Source organism: Lutra lutra, chromosome 10 (genome assembly GCF_902655055.1).
Source record: "Lutra lutra chromosome 10, mLutLut1.2, whole genome shotgun sequence".
Taxonomy (NCBI): Eukaryota; Metazoa; Chordata; class Mammalia; order Carnivora; family Mustelidae; genus Lutra; species Lutra lutra.
Window position 1 is genome coordinate 13,025,314 of NC_062287.1, and position 12,118 is coordinate 13,037,431.

Here is a 12,118-nt window from a genome sequence, read left to right on the forward strand (position 1 = left end):
ACCCCTTCTTTGCTTGCTTCAGAGATGCCACTGTCTCCTGGTTTTCCTTCCTAGGTTACTCCTTCTCGTTCTCCTTTCCTGATTTTTCCCTCCCTCATCCATGCTGCTGGGAAACTGCCCTTCCTCCACCTGGCAGGGGCAAAGGACTGGAGGTTTACTCTCTAGAAAGTGTGAAACAGAGGTCTCTGAACTAGGTGTCCACCAGCACAATTGAGAGGGTGAGAACCAGATCATAAACAATGAAAATCACAATTGTATAAAACTAAATATGGGATCCCAAGATCATCCACTTGGTTCTAGAAAGTTGGCAACCAGACCTTTATCCTTCAGGCAGGAATTTGGAAGGGACTATATGAAGAGTATGATCAGCTGAAGAGAGAGACCTAAGACACTGGCATTGTTCAAACATATCCTATGGAAGTTGACGTGTGTCACCCTCAAGCTCAAAGTTTGCAATCACCACTTTCATCTGCTACTCGACTCATTAGCTGACAGTCAAGGATTTTCAGATATTTGAGGGGGGGGAGCCAAATCAAACAAGAAAAGGTAACTATGAGGAAACAAACTATACAGAGGAAGAAAACTTTTAAAAGAAAAATATCATTAATATCCTCAGGATAAAAGAAGATACTGCATCCACAAAATAAGAATAGGATAATATAAGAAAAGAATGTTGTAAGAACAAAAATGAAATTTTGACATTTTTAAAAACAAAAATGAAAAACTCAATAGAAAGGGTAGAAGGTAAATTTAAGGAAATATCCCAGAAAGTAGAACAAAATGAATATAAAATAGGAGAGAAAAAAAAAAGAAAATTAGAACACCAGTTTAGGAGATTCACATCAAATTACAAGAGATTAAGGAAAAAAAAGAAATCTTCAATAAAATAGCTCATGAAACTTTCCCAAAACCAAAGAGCATGAATTTCCAGATTGAAAGGGTATACCAATATGCCAAATACAACTGCTGAAAATAAATTCATGCTAAGACACATCATTGTGAAATGTCAGAACACTAAAACAAAAGAGAAAATTCAAAGAGAAAAATAAAGGGGGGAGAGGTCATAATCAATGTATCAGAAATTGGAATGGTCCTAGACTACTCAATAGCAATCCTAAATTCAAGAAGGCAAGGGAGCATTGTGTTTAACATTAAGAAATTAACAACATTAACATTAACAAAAAGAAAACAATTTACAAATTAGAATTCTATATCAGTCAGGATGGGCTTGATTATGCTTCAGTAACAAACAACTCCAAAATCTTGGATGTTAGCTGTGCATCTCAGCTCAGCAGGTACCTCAGCTGTTAGATTCTCCACCCATTTCCATGGGAGAAAAGAGAACATGACAAATTAGTGAGCAGCTCTTCAAAAAATTCTATCACGAAGTGACAGACATCACTTCTGCCCACATTTTTTTTCACCATAGTTACAAGAACTTTCCCAACTTCAAAGAGTTAAAGAAGTCCAAACTTACCCTGTACCCAGAAAGACCCAGATATATATAATCACCAATCCATCCTTCAGTCACTACACATGTGTCTTGGTCCCCTCACCACACAATATATGCATCCTCTCCTCAAAGGCAACAACCCAAAAGTTCCATGTAGTCATAGCAATAAACACAAAGTTTAATATCCCTGGATGATATATCATTGTGTCTCCATTAGATCCAGATGTGTCTCTCCTCTTAATCTGGAGACATAAAAAGTAGAAATGTGTTTTCTGCCCCACACACTCAATCTACAGTGGTGGAACAGAGATAGGATAACACAACAGCCGGTCCCATTCAGAATGAAAATAGACAGAAGACACTAGTCCATAGCAACTCTGAAATCCTGCTGGGAAGACATTTTGAGAGTCCTATTCTCGAAAAGGGATGTTGCTAGATTAGGCTCTCATTATGTTCCCTAGGAATAGTATGGGAATTAAAAGCAATGGCTTTCAATAGTACAGATGAAATTAATTATATTTTAAAAACTCAATCCAGCAAAAGAAAAGTAGGAATAACAGATATTAAAAACAAAACAAATAGGGTAGAGATAGATTTAAAACCAACCCTGCTGATAATTATATTAAATGTTAATAATCTGTACACCCAAATTAAAAAACAGATCATCAAACTAAATTAAAAAGCAACACCCAACACTTAAAGCATAAAAGCACAGCTAAATTAAAAGAAAATGGATGGAAATAGGTATACCATGTAAACACTATTCAAAAGAAAGCTGAAGATGGCTCTATTAATACCAAAGTAGTTTCCAGAACAAGGGATATTATCAGAATAAAGAGGGACATTTCATAATGATACAGAGCTGAATTACCCAGAGAACTAACAATCCTAAATATGTGTGCACCTATTAACAGAACATCAAAATAGATGAAACAGAAACTAATAGATCAATGTAATTCACCATGCTAACAAACTAAAAAAAAAGCAATGTATGATCATCGTAACAAAATTTAACATCTATTTGTCATTTTTATAAACCCTCCATGGATTAGAAATACAAGAAAACTTCCTTAATCCAAAGAAGGGCACCTTAAACCCCTGCAGCTAACATCATACTTAGTGGTGAAAGACTGAATGATTTCCTGTTAAAGTCAGAATACAGCAAGGATGTCAACTCTCAGCACTTCTATTCAACATTACACAGGCAGTCCTAGCCAGCGCAGTAAGACAATAAAAAGGAATAAGAGGCACTCAGATTTGAAATAAATGATAAAACTATCTTTATCAACAAGATAATCTCTGTAGAAAAATTCAAAAGAATCTACTAGAACTAACAAATGAGGTTAACAAAGACATGATAGAAGGCCAATGTATTTTTAAAATAATTGTATTTCTACATATTAGCAACAAACAACTGGAAAATGAAACTGAAAAATAGTATAAAAAATGATCCTCAGAGGGGCGCCTGGGTGGCTCAGTGGGTTAAAGCCTCTACCTTCAGCTCAAGTCATGATCTCAGGGTCCTGGGATGGAGCCCCGAATCGGGCTCTCTGCTCAACGGGTAGCCTGCTTCTCTTCCTCTCTCTGCCTGCCTCTCTGCCTACTTGTGATCTCTCTTTCTGCAAATAAATAAATAAAATATTTTTAAAAAAAAACAATCCTCAGGGATAAATTAACAAAATATGTATAAGACCTAGAGCTCACTTCAGCAGCACATATACTAAAATTGGAATGATACAGAGATTAGCATGGCCCCTGTGCAAGGATAACACGCAAATTCATGAAGCTTCCATATTTAAAAAAATATATATGTATAAGACTTAACACGCTGAAAACTGTAACATTGCTGAGAGAAATAATGTGAGCCCAAATAAATAGGAAGATGCAAGGATCAGAATATTCAATACTGTTAAGATGTTAATTATCCCCAAAATGATCTCTAGATTCTCAGTGCATACCTAATCAAAAGGCCAGTAGGATCTTTTAAGAAACCACTTATCTAATTCTAAAAGAAATGCAGAAAATCTAAAATGGAGGGGAGGGGAAAGTTGGAGTACTTACACTACTTGATTTCAAGACCTACTACAAAGTTACGATAATTGATCGTTGTCAGTGTGGTATTGGGGTAAGGAAAGATATATAGATCAGTGGAACAGAAGAGTCCAGAGATATACCCAACATATGGGCAACTGATTTTGACAAAGGTACCAAGGCAATTCAGTGGGAAAACATAAGTTTTTTCAATGAATTATGCTGGACAGTTGGATACTAAGGTGGGAGGATGGGGGGAAAGGGCAAGAGGGAAAAAGGACAAAAAAATGAAAGAGCAAACAAAGGAAGGAAGGAAGGACCTCAACGTATATCTTATGCCATATAAAAAAGTTAATTTGAGGCATCTGGGTGGCTCAGTGGGTTAAGCATCTGCCTTTGGCTCAGGTCATGATCTCAGGGTCCTGGGATCGAGCCCCACATCTGGCTCCCTGCTCAGCGGGGAGTCTGCTTGTCCCTCTCCCTCTGCTCCTTCCCCTGCTCGTGCTCGCTCTCTCTCTCTCTCTCAAATAAATAAAATCTTCAAGAAAAAAAAAGTTAATTTGAAATGAATCATAAACCTAAATACAGAACTAAATCTGTAATATTCTAGAAGAACACAGAGGAAAAAATCATTACTACTTTGGGTTAGGGAAATAGTTTAAGACACAAAATCTATATGGTAGAGCTCAAGGCCAACTTTAAGATTTGACCAACACATGTTTTAAGCAAATTAAAGTAAGGGTATCTTTATACAGCTGAGTCCAACTACATTCCGTCCCTCCATACTCCTCCTGGAACACCTTCCCTCTTCCCCAATCCAAATCCTTAGTATAACCAACTCTTACTTGTCCCGCCTCAGCTCACTGGCACTTACTAGTTCCAGGAAGAATTTCCTGACACCTTAAACTGGATTAAGGGCTTCTCCTTTGACTCTCGTCACTACCTGAACTTGGCACTAAGCCCGCTCTATCATAACAGCCTGTAACACCCTCTAGATTGGAAGCCTCGTGAGAAACTGGGATGATGTCTGAATTGCTCATTCTTATTCCCAGTGCCTGGCAGATGGTGGATGGTCAGTGTATTTTACTGGGTGAGCAAATGCTATCACATCCTTTTGTTTTTTTTTTTTCAAAACAATTTTTGAAGACTTTATTTATTTATTTGACAGACAGAGTTCACAAGTAGGCAGAGAGAGAGGGAGGAAGCAGGCTCCCTGCTGAGCAGAGAGCCCGATGTGGGGCTCAATCCCAGGAACCCGGGATCATGACCTGAGCCAAAGGTAGAGGCTTTAACCCACTGAGCCACCCAGGTGCCCCTTAAATTTTTTTTGTTGCACTTGATCTTAGCCAAAAAACCAAGAAGTGATTCAATTTTCTTGTTGTAGTAAAATACGCATAATACAAAATTTAACCATCTTAACCAATTTTAAGTGTACAGCTCGGTGATACTAAATACATTCATAATGTTGTGCAACTGTCATCACCATCCATCCCCATAACTCTTTCTATCTTGTAAAACAGAAACTCTAATACCCATTAAACACACACGCTCCCTTTTCTCCAGTCCCTGGCAACCACCATTCTACTGTCTCTATGATTTTGACAACTCTAAGTATTTCATGTAAGTGAAATTATGCAGTATTTATCTTTTTGTGACTGGCTTGTTTTACTTAGCACAGGGTCTCCAAAGAACGTCTATGTTGTAGCACATCACAGAATTTCCTTCCTTTTTAAAGCTGAATAATATTCCATGTGTGTATATGTCACATTTCAGTAACCCATTCATCTGCTGAAGGACATATGAGTTGCTTCTATGTTTTAACTATTGTAAACAATGCTGCTATGAACATGGGTAGACAAAACATCTCTTCCAAAGACCATAATTTCAAGTCATTTCTATAGTTTGTTATGGTAGAGTACCCAAGACTTTGAGGAGGAGGCAGGAAACGAAATCTCTTCTAGACCCTGCTTTCCATTCTTCTGGGTGTATATCCAGAGGTGGAATTGCGGATCATATGGTAAACCTATTTTTTATTTTTTTGAAACACTGCTATACTCTTCTGCAGTCAATGGCTATACAGTTTCACATTCCCACCAACAGTGCACAAGAGTCCCAATTTCTCTGCATCCTTGTCAATATATTGTTTTCTTTTTCTTTTTGTTTCTCTTTTTTATTTTTTATAGTAGTCATCCTAATGGGTGTGGGATGGTGTCTCACTGTAGTTTTGATATGAATTTCCCTTGATGGTTAGTGCAACTGAGCATCTTTTCACGGGGCTTATTGGTTATTTACGTATCTTCCCTGGAGAAATGTCTATTCAAGTCCTTTGCCTAATTTTGAATCAGGTTATTTGTTGTTGTTGAGGTTTAGGAATTTTCTAGAAAATCTAGATAGTAATCCTTTATCAGATAGATGATTGGCAAAATTTTTCTCCCATTCTGCGGGCTGCCTTTTTACTCTGTTGATGGTGTCTTCTGGTGCACAAATTTTTAATTTTCATTACTTCCAATTGTCTATTTTTTCTTTTGCCTCCTGTCCCTTTGATGTCACATTCAAGACATTATTGCCAAATCCAGAGTCATGAAAATTTCTCCTATATTTCCTTCTACCAGTTTTATTGTTTTAAGTCTTACACTTGGGTCTGATACATTTTGAGTCAGTCTTGGTAGGCTTTGTGCTTCTAGGACTTTTTTCCATTTCATCTAGGCTATCCAGTATTGGTGCGCAACTGTTGATAGTACTCTCTGGTAATTCCCACTTTCGTTTTTAATTTTAAGAATTTGAATCTCTTTTTTCTCAGTCCACCTAGCTAAAAGTTTGCCAATTATGTTGACTTTTTCAAAGAACCAATTTTGGGGTTTATTGATTTTTTTTTTCTATTGTTTTTCTCTTCTCTTTCATTTATTTCTGCTCTGGTCTTAATTATTTCCTTCCTTCTGCACTTTGGATTTAGTTTGTTCTTTTGCTAGCTCCTTAAGTTGTAAAGTTAGGTTGCTGATTTGAGATATTTCTTTTTTTTTAATGTAAGCATTTACAGCTATAAATTTCCCCCTTAGCATTCTTTTTGCTGTGTCCCACAAGTTTGGGTGCATTGCTTTTTTATGCTTTCATCTCTAAGTATTTTCTAATTTCCCTTGTGATTTATTCTTTGATTCACTGGATATTTAAAACTTTATTTAATTTCCACAATTTCATAAAATTTCCACTTTTTCATCTGTTATTGATTCTAACTTCATCTCATTGTGGTCAGAGAAGATACTCTATATAATATCTGTCCTTTAAAATCTTTTGAGACTTAATTTGTGGTCTAACATATCACATATCCTGGAAAATGTCCCATGTGCACTTGAGAAGAATATGTATGTTGTCATTGGGTAGAACACACTGTATTTGTCTGTTAAAGGTAGGGGTTCATTTTTTTAAGCCCTCTGTTTCCTTAGTTACCTTCTGTCTGGTTGTTCTTTTTTTTTTTTTTAAGATTTTATTTATTTATTTGACAGACAGAGATCACAAGTAGGCAGAGAGGCAGGCAGAGAGAGAGGAGGAAGCAGGTTCCCTGCTGAGCAGAGAGCCCAACACAGAGCTTGATCCCAGGACCCTGAGATCATGACCTGGGCTGAAGGCAGAGGCTTTAACGCACTGAGCCACCCAGACGCCCCCTGTCTGGTTGTTGTATCTGTTATTGTGAGTAGGGTATTAAGTCTCCAATTCTTCTTGTGTAACTGTTTCACACTTCAGTTCTGTCGGTTTTCTTCATATATGTTGATGGTCTCTCATTAGGTGACTAAATGTTTATAATTGTATTTTCTTCCTGTATTAAAATTTTTGTTAATATACAATGTCCTTGTCTCTTATACTCTCCTTTGATTTAAAGTCCATTTTGTCTGAAAATAGTATAGCTACTCCTGCTCTCTTTTGGCTATTATTTGCATAGAATATCATTTTCCATCCTTTCATTTTTAAGCTATCTGTGTCTTTGGATGTAAAATGAGTCTCTTATAGACAGACAGCATATGATTGGATCATGTGTTTTTATCCATTCTGCAAAAGTCTCTGTCTTGAGGTTGGCAAGTTTAATCAACTCGTAGTTAAAGTGATTACTCATATGGAAGGACTTTCTTCTGTCGTTTTGTTACTTGTTTTCTATATGCTTTATAGCTTTTTTGTAATGAAATCTTTAAGTTCCTTTCTTATTTCCTTTTGTGTATATTCTATAGCTATTTTCTTTGTGGGTATTCTAGGGATTACATATAACATCCTAAAGTTATAACATTGTAATTTGAATTTATATGAGCATAACTTCAACAAAACAAAAACTCTCTCCTTTGCATCATCCTCATATCTTGTGTGCCCCAAAATACGAACTCATGATTCTTTTAAATACATTAGTCTCTTAAATCAGGGAGAAAACAAAAAGTGCACTTACAAGCCATTGTTACAATAATACTAGCTTTTATAACTGCCAATGTATATACAACTATTGAGATTTTCATTTCTTCTTATGGCTTTGAGTTACTGTTTACTGTCCTCTCATTTCACCTTGCGAGACTCCCTTGAGCATTTCTTGCGGTGCAGAAATTTGGATGTCATGCAGTCCCTCAATTTTTGTTCATCTGTAATGTCTTAATTTCTCCCTTAATTTTGAAGGATCATTTTATCAGATACAGGATTCTTGGTTAACAGGTGTTTTTCCTTTAGCACTTTGAACATATCAGCCCACTGCCTCTGGCCTCTAAAATTTCTGATGAGAAATCTGCTGATAATTTTATTAAGGATCCGTTATATGTAGAAATTTGCTTCTTTCTTGTTGCTTTTCAGATTCTTTGTCTTTTGGAAATTTGCTTATAATGTATCTCCGTGTGGGTCTCTCTGAGTTCATCTTATTTGGAAATCATTGATCTTCTTGGATATTTATATTCATGCCTTTCATCAAATTTGGAAAGTTTTCATCCATCATTTCTTTAAATATTTTCTGTGCCCTTTTCTCTCTCTCCTCTCCCGGGATTCCCACAATACATATGGTGGTGGTCTCCTTGTTGATGTCCCACAGATCTCTTGTTCACCCTTCTTCAATCTTTTTTTCTTTCTGTTCCTCAGACTCGATAATATCCATTGTACTGTCTTGAAGTTCGCTGATTCTCTCTTCTGCCTGTTCATTTGCCTTTCATTCCCTCTGGTGAATTTTTTCATTTTAATTATTATAATTTTCAGCTGCAAAACCATATCATTTGGTTTCCTTTTAGGTTTTTTATCTCTTTATTGATACTTTCATTTTGTTTATACATCATTTTCTTCGCTTGCTCCACATTTCCTTTAGCTCTTTGAGCATCTTTAAGACAATTACTTGAAAGTACTTGTTTAGTATATCTGCCATCAGTCTTTTTTAGGGTAAGTCTTTGTTTATTTATTTTTCCTTTAAGTTGGCCATACTTTCCTGCTTCTTTTTTTTTTTAAGATTTTATTTATTTATTTGACAGACAGAAATCACAAGTAAGCAGAGAGGCAGGCAGAGAGAGAGGAGGAAGCAGGCTCCCTGCTGAGCAGAAAGCCCCATGCGGGGCTCGAACCCAGGACCTGGGATCATGACCTGAGCCGAAGGCAGCGGCTTAACCCACTGAGCCACCCAGGCGCCCCTACTTTCCTGCTTCTTTGTATGCCTTGTGATTTCTTGTTGAATACTGAATATTTGAAACAAATAATGTAGCAAATCTGAAAATCAGATTCTTTTTTTTTTTAAGATTTTATTTATTTATTTATTTATTTGACAGAGAGAGAGAGAGAGAGAGATCACAAGTAAGCATAGAGGTAGGCAGAGAGGCAGGCAGAGAGAGAGGAGGAAGCAGGTTCCCTGCTGAGCAGAGAGCCCGATACGGGCCTCGATCCCAGGACCCTGAGATCATGACCTGAGCTGAAAGCAGAGGCTTAACCCACTGAGCCACCCAGGCACCCTGGAAATCAGATTCTTGTCCTTCACCAAGTTCACTAGGCTTTTTTTTTATTTTTTGTCTGTTTGTTTGTTTTTGTTTTTGTGTATTGTTGTAGTCTGTCTCTGTGCTGAGGATCAGCCTCAGATGCAAACTTAATGTCCTCTTTGGTCTTTTTTGTGAGTTTCCTCAGTGTTGTATGGTCATTTTCTAATTTTCCCTTACATGAAGTTGTCCTCAAATATCATAATTTTTTTTATTAATTTTATTTTTTATAAACATATAATATATTTTTATCCCCAGGGGTACAGGTCTGTGAATCACCAGGTTTACACACTTCACAGCACTCACCATAGCACATACCCTCCCCAATGTCCATAATCCCACCCCCCTCTCAACCCCCCTCCCCCCATCAACCTTCAGTTTGTTTTGTGAGATTAAGAGTCACTTATGGTTTGTCTCCCTCCCAATTCCATCTTGTTTCATTTACTCTTCTCCTACCCCCTTAATTTTTAATCTCTGTCTCCCAAAAAGGGAAAAAGAAAAAAATCAAGGATGGAAGGGAAGTGTCCTGGCTCTTTAAGTGTCCTAGACGTCACTTTAGCCATAGTGAGCAGGGCTTGTAACAAGTGAAGTTGTAACAACCATAATTGCTGCCTCTTGGTCAGCACCTCTGTGATCAGAAGCAGCAATTAGCAATCAGAACAGAGATCCCTAATATTTGGACGACAGGGTCCAAAGCCCAGCCCAGCTCCAGCAAGCTGTGTGCAAGCTGCTCCAGCATATGCACACCTGCCTTCCACAGGGCTGAAGAGTGGGGGACAGAACAGGGAGCCACTACTGTGTCAAGAGCTGAAACAGACCAAAATTAACCACAGTTTACTTCCCAAGTCTTCTCCTGGAAGTTTCCAGCCTTCAATAGACTCTAGAATTCTGAAGTAGTTATATCACACAGATTCTGCCAGTGCAATGTATTTCTAAGTAGGGACACAGATTCCTGTGCTTCGTACTCTGCCATCTTCACAGATTCCTCTCCACATCCACTATTTTTTATTACCATCAGCACCACCCTGAGAGGCAAGCAGGGCAGAATTATTTTCTTTTGCAAATGATGAACCAAGGCCCAAGGAGTTTAGGTGATTTGCCCAAGGTGACATTGCTGGCAAAGGCTATCCTGACTCCTCCTCAGGTGCTCTTTTTCCTTGGCACAATGCACTGCTTCTCCACTGTGGCACTCCAAGGTGCCCTCCCACCTTATATCTCTCACTCTCTCACCTTTCAATCTCCTTGTCTCACTCACTCTGGTTTCCTACTCTTCACCTAGGGTGGCTGGTAGTATAGTGGGTGAGAACAGACACAGTGGGTTTGAATCAAACTCACTGGGTGTATGATCTTGAGCAAAGTACTCAGTGAACCTCAGGTTCCTCAGCCTTTAGGTGGGGATCCCTCGGAGTCATTCTAAGGACTCAACACAGAGCCTGGCACCTATCAGCTAGTTATCTGCTCTTACTATTTCTCCAGTACATGGTATCTTTGTGTCTCTCTTCCTCACTGCCTTCCTTTTCCTCCCACACTAGTCTAACTCCCAGACAAGCTGTAGTCCCCTTCCAGAAGCTGGACCTGGCCTGAGAGGTGCAGACAGAGCTGCGGCTGAGACTCCCATCTGTATTTTGCCCTGAATCAGGAAGAGAACTTGTTCCAGGAAGGGAATCATAATAAACCCAAAGACCCATGCATATGAATATCCTCCTCATGTGTCCCAGGCAAGGCCTTGGGAGAAAGACCTGGGATATTGTGTGTGGTGTGAGGGGTGGGAGGAGAGGCTGAGGCTGGCAGGTGGAGAGGATCTTGGAAAGGCCTCAGGTGAAGTACAAAGGTGGTTCCAGTCCTGGATGAGAAGAAAACAGATGGGATGGGCATGGGCAGCACCCACTTCTGCCTGGCTCTAGGCCTTCTATAAGTGGGCAGCTTTTGGGCCCCTGGAGAGGCTGCATTATTGGGAAGGCATCAGGGCCTCAGTATCCTGGGGAGTAGGAGAAACCAAGACTATCTCAGCAGACCTAGGTTTGGGTGAATGCCAGCCACTTACTGGTCACATGACCTGGATATCATACAACTGCTCCCTCTAAGCCTCAGTTTCCTCTTATGTAAGACATAACAATATATACCCCACTGGGTTGCCATGGAAATTAAATTTGCAGATAATGGGTAAAAAGGCACTTGGCAAACTATAAGGTGCTCTCTGTCATTGGGTGTTCTTATCAGCACAGGCTGGACAACTGAGCTCTTACAGCGACCTCTGGATGGCTGGTCCAAGCCTACTTCCCTGCCCCCACTGTCACAGAGGACCCATTATCAACGGTGACACCAAGAAGACAGACAAACTCCAACAAAGTCTGGCAACATGGTCCAGCTGAGCCCCTAATCAATTTGCTATGTGATATTATGTTACTCCACCTGTGGGCCTCAGTTGTGGAGTTTTTTGTTTTTTGTTTTTTGTTTTTTATACCAAAAGGGTTGGACCAAAGTATTGAATTTTCAGGAGTTTTGTGAACCCAGTCACTTCATGTTGGTAGCTGGAAATCAGCCATGGTGGGAGTGTTTACACCACAGAAATCAGCAAACACTACAAATCAGGGTACCACTGTTTGGGCAGAGATTCCAGAATCTCCTCCTTCCAGGGGCTGGCCAGGAATGGAGCAGCTGACCC

The 12,118-nt window shown here is 38.9% G+C and overlaps 1 non-coding gene across 1 annotated transcript; it reads left to right on the forward strand.

The window, feature by feature from the left end:
- The first annotated feature begins 3,149 nt into the window (after positions 1-3,149).
- On the forward strand, positions 3,150-3,253 carry LOC125080226 (U6 spliceosomal RNA). The gene has a single exon (XR_007121259.1). It is a non-coding gene; the product is annotated as a U6 spliceosomal RNA (small nuclear RNA).
- Positions 3,254-12,118: the final 8,865 nt, after the last annotated feature.